This window comes from Mesitornis unicolor, unplaced genomic scaffold, assembly GCF_000695765.1.
Source record: "Mesitornis unicolor isolate BGI_N332 unplaced genomic scaffold, ASM69576v1 scaffold3515, whole genome shotgun sequence".
NCBI classification, from domain to species: domain Eukaryota; kingdom Metazoa; phylum Chordata; class Aves; order Mesitornithiformes; family Mesitornithidae; genus Mesitornis; species Mesitornis unicolor.
This window is the reverse complement of record NW_010186010.1, coordinates 1-5,815: the sequence shown is the minus strand read 5'-3', so window position 1 is coordinate 5,815 and position 5,815 is coordinate 1.

Below are 5,815 nucleotides of genomic sequence, written 5' to 3'. Positions count from 1 at the left end.
CTTCAAGCTAAAGTCTACAAGAAATCAAACAAAATAAATATTAGGATCAGATGAAACATCAAATTTGACAAAGTTACTAATGAAGAAACTACACATTTCCTGATGCTATCAACTGCAGTTAGGCCAGAAACTTGTTTAACTCCAAGTTCACCATGAACTAGACTTGCACTAGGCTGCCAGAATATAGCAATAACAACAATAAAGTAAATATTAAAGAAATATTTTATCTATGAAGCTGTATTCTAAATTATAGAGAATACACAATAATGTGTAAGAAATGCACAATGCAATGTTACTTACTGCTGCAGAGTTCCTACACACCCAATGTCTACTTGATGAATGCCACAGCTACTGAAACCCTGTCAAGCTGCAGAATGTAAAATGCCTAATTTTAGACACTCAATTTAATATCAGGGCATGTGGTCTAATGTGGTTCAGCTACTCCTGATGAACTAACCAAAGGAGAAGAAATTGCAGTTGTCCTCACCTCAAGCTGAATAATTAAGACCATTCATCTCATAGATGAACTAAGCAAAGTTGTAGTTTTGTAAAACTTTATCTTGTATGTCATGAATCTTGTGAGCATTTCTAAGTGCTCTTGAGAGAATAACCAAAACATTCTATGAAATCTGAAACACAGAATTTCTCTAAATCTATATATGCTACTGGAACACCATACTTGCATTCTCAGGAAACCAAAAAAAGCAACATGCATCATCGAAAGGTATGCCAAAAAACCCTTAACTTCTTCACTCATGTCTTCCTAGCAATGCATTATGCAGCTGTCTGTATCCAGATGGATTAAGATCTGCAGATATTTTTACTTGTTCCATAAAATGGAAAAGTGATAGCACTTCAAGTATCTGTTGCCCACTGCCTTCTTATATCTTTGTTCTAAGTCTAAGACCTTAGCAAATACAGCTCTTACTCATGTTTGGAGGTTACAGTAACCTTCAACAAAATCAAGCTATTTAAGACTAGGTTTTTCCTCCTGTAACTCAGGGTAAGTTCTTTGATAGGATTTTCAAGCATCTCTACAATAGCATTATATAAGAAAATAAGGTCACCAAATATCACCTTTAAATTTTACTCTATATAATAATTAATACATTATGTTGAAATAATAATAACAACAAAACAATAAATATTATATTAAAGTGCTGAGTATATATTACAGAGGCCAAAAGGTACAGTAGAGAACATCTAAAATTATTTAGAAACTAGAATCCAAGCTGTAGATAGTAGCTAGCCATAATAAAATTATGAGATTCAGCAGTAACAAGTTTCAAGACAAAAACATTGGTATGTAGGTGGACTTATTTGATGTGTATGTAATGCAATTCTGAATACTGGGGTAGTCAGAGCCACTGCTGACATTGCTAGGTCCTGAAAGGGAGAAATAAAGGAGAAATAAAGGGAGAAATAAAAATTGACAGAGAGGATAGCAAACCCAAAGATCAGAGGGGCTAACTATGACACATGTGCAAGAGTTTTCACAAGCATTCACAATTTGGCAACTTCTTTAAGAGATAAAGTTCACAGGAACTTTAGACTTCATTTAAAGAAGAGTTATGTTTTTTTAAAAAACGCCTATCTTGCATAAGGCAGCTTAAAATATATAACCAATCAGGTCCTTTGTAACTGTCTGTATGCACTTCCATGGGAAACTTATTTTGTTTGATGAAACGAGCAGCTAGAACACAAAGCCAAGACATCAGTCTCAAAGTACCATGAATACGTTAAGGGTTAAAACAATCCAGTGAATTTCTTTTGTCTATTCTCACTCTGTATTCTAGATTATATCTACATTGTTATAAATGCTTAAGTTAAATACAGAGTGGCCCAAGATCAGTGCAAGAACTAATGTGGTGTTAACCTCTATTTGAATTATGATGTTGAACACAGAAGAGGGAAGAGAGGATAAAAAAAGAAAAAAACACCACACAAGAACCAAGAGTAGCAGGCAAGGGGAGAGAATAAAGAATTTTAAGGTCAAGGTTTTAATTAAAAATTAAACTAAATATATTTAAATAGCAAAAAATTACTGTACAGACAGGTTTCCACTATCTGGGGTAACAAGAGACTAGGATTCTCAAAATACAGAAAATTTAAGTAATACAGGTACTGCAAAACATATGAGAAGGTTAGTACTGAGACATGTAAGCAGCTCTGCACGGCTTACTGGCTAAGACTTTGTGCCATCTGAAAGCCACTAAATGGCTTCTTAATGAGATCTGGACCGGGAAGTAATGTAACTGCTTCTGCTCCCCCAGATATAATAAATCTGACTGGATCTAAGTAGCTTCAGGAGATAACTCTTGTGTCTCTTCATCCATGGCAATTCCACAGCCTAAGAAAACCTGACATTGACTAATAAGGGATTAGCAAATAAATTAACTGTGGGAAAAAATAAAGCAATTGTCATGGTGATGGGTTCTATTATTTCTGATTACTTTAAAACTAAAGAGTAGACAATTTTCTAAAAGATTTCATCTGGTGCATACATGAGAGAATTCAGTTGTCAGTGAAATCCTTCTGGGCTTTTGATTGGAGATGCTCTGTAAGAAAGGAGCATCTTTCTCCTCATGAAACAATATTTGAAATCACTCAACACTGTAGAGTTCTTTGTGTTTGAAGACACTGTTTCTAAAAGATACATAATTCTTCAAAATAAATCTGCTTTGTAAAGAAATAAGAGAAGTATTGGTAGGTTTTCAAGAACCTTAAATTGTTAGTGATAATGCCATCTCCTGGCAAAAAAAGGAGAAGACTTTGGCTTTTACAGTAAAACTCAGCCAGCATTCCCCTAGTTATTGTCAGGATCTAGGGGGTTTTTTTGTTCACCTGTGAGACCATTGTGTTCTGGGGCAGAAAGATGTAACATTATTCACTGTGGTAGTTTCATATCAAAACCCAAGTCTTTTTCCCTGCAAAGCCACGCATAGATTCACTGAAATCAGAATTGAGACAAAAGCCTAAGACTTCTTAAAATATTTGGATATAACATATTTTGAGAAAGAAGTGAGTCAGTATGGACTCCATGAGCACCCAGTTATAAAGTCGGATAGTCCCAGGCCTGACTTTTCACTCAGTCTCTATTACAACATCGTCTGTAATTGTTCACTGTTCAGTGATTGTCCTTCTTCTTGTAGTTGGCAGAAAGACTCGTCTTCATGTTGAAATTTTCACCTTCTTCTCACACAGGTGACCTGCTTTGCCACCAACAAAACGATGCTGAAGCTGGTCAGTGAAACACTGAAGTCAATTAAGTCCAGGGCATCTTTCCTTATGAGGAGAAACAGTTAATGTTGACGTATCATACTGCTGGAACATGTGAGATGGCTAAACAGGGGACCAGTCAGCCTGTCACCTTTATGTGGTAAACCTGAGTTCCCTACAATTTATTTCTTATGCAAAGAAGTTTCACAAACTTCTACAAACCAGATGCTGGTAATGGATAAGTACTTATTGTAAAAAGGCATTAGAATTTTCTATAAAGTGACCAACTCAAAGCACAGAATAAGATCAGAGCTTGTCATCTGGTAAGTTCTTCTCCGTTTCAGTAATAGAGGTTTTTTTAAAGGACATAGAGTTGGAAGAAGACAAGTCAAGCGTAAATAGCACAAACAAGTGGTTACCTTTTACATATTATGAAGGAAATCAACTTGCCACAAAATTATGCTCTAGGAGCTGATCCTCCATTCTAAAATGCTTTTAATTATTAATTAGTTCTTACACAGATCTTTTCATTCTCAATGCACTTTTCAAGGTGGAGAAAAGGCTGACCTTCAGATACACTCAGTGTCAGTCACTGTGCATAAAATAAATCACGTAAAATCCCTACGTAGACTATTTTAAGAATAAAGCAGCCTTAGACCACTATATCTTGATCCTTATTAACCCCTGATATATTAAAGATCGCAGTGCACCATTCTCTTGAGTAACACTCACATGCCTTGTTATCCCACTGTAGCTCATTCATATTTTAACTGACGTCCACTGATACTCCTGGATGTCATCACCAAGACATGACACAAGTATCACTATATCTATATTTTAAACTAGGGAAATTAAGTCATAGCAAAGTGAAGAAATCTTATGTGGCACTCCTACACATACAAACTAATGCAACTATACATTTAATCCTGCAAATAATCTGATGTAATAATTCTGATTCATAAACTCTGCTCTGATCATTAAATAATTTCATTAGGCACAAACTTCAAGGGCATCTGATAAATGTAGTGATTGTTAATCAGTGTACAAAACCTAAACAGCACCTTGTTTCCCTTCCTATTACTTTGTATTACGTAAATAATTTTGCTTCACAAATACCTTATAAAACCAAGAGTTTTAAACAAAAGTAACAAGTAGGTATGTTTCCTCTCCTGCCCAGAACTATAGCAGTGTATTCTTCATATTCTTCTCCTTACTTACAACAAAGTTACCACAAGTCTTCAACACAGACACCATCCATGCCACATCTGGCAATCATGCAACAGAGAAAAGGGAGACTTATTAACTCACATCACCACCTATCTATCTTTGTTTCTTACTCATTTGAACATTAAGCCATTTTTTAACTGTGATCCAAAGCTAGGTCTCCTCCAGAAGTGAATGGCTAATTTACTTATTTACATAAAATGCTTTACCTAAATCTTTCTAACACCATTCCTTGAAAACCAGGGTATTTCTGTGAAGAAAGGGGTCAGGGTGCAGTTGCATTTTTATAAACACAAGCTCCATAAGAAGAGATAATCTGTACTGTAACAAGAGTTCATAATCTTAGTTTCATGTAGTAGGTAGGGATCTATGAAAGTGTTTGACATTGCAGCAAATTTCTTTGTAAGATCATAGAATTATGCTATGCAACTCTCCATGCACGTACACAACATGGTATGAAATATTCTGTTGCGTATTGAAGCAAGTGCTGTAGCAGCCTGTTTTGAAGATGCGAGGAACAAAACTGAATACTAGCAATAGATAACCATCTATAGTTTCAGTATAGAAAAAGTAATTGGAGAGGAGTGAATACTTTTAATGTTAAGTGACAACTATTCTACAGTTGGACCATGATGCCTGTCTTCTCCCTGCAGCAACACTCCGACTTCCTTTGCTACTGATACAATAGAGTTGGTTACTAAAACCACAATTAATTTCATTGCTCTTTGAAACAGACCTAAACACAACAACTAGATGTTCATTCTTTTTTTTTCCAACAGAGTATTTTTTAATTGGCAAGAGACTGCTATTCCTTATAATCACCCCTTCATACTAAGTATAGTCTGGTGACCTCAGCAGAAGAGACTCCATCCTACAGCTGATCCCCGACAACTGCTTAAAACAACAGCTGCATGGAAATGGGAAGTATCTAATATTCAACCACACACTAAGAAAATAATCCACGAGTTATATTGGGACGCTGATTATTTGAAAATTGTGCCCGAGGTTTTCCTGTCAGCAAGATTTACCAAATGGCTTTCAAAATTTATTTTATGATTGTATCAAAACCAACCGCCATGCATCTGGGATTACACTCTGTGACTGAGGGGGAGACGTGATCACTGAATTTAGCCCATAGGGATTTCGTAGATTCCCTCACTGAATTTAGCGCCAGACTGAGGAAGTTCATAGCTTCACTCCGCGGAAGAGGGGGTGCCTGGCTGAGGCAGGGTTCTCGCACCCAGCCAGCTGCCGGGCCCCTCCCGCCGTGCGCCTGCTCTCCTCTCACCCTTCCCTTTGCTGTGCCACTCCGGTTTTTTCCTCTACTTTCCGAATACATGAGTCAGGCGGGGCCCGAAGGAGGAGGCAGCGC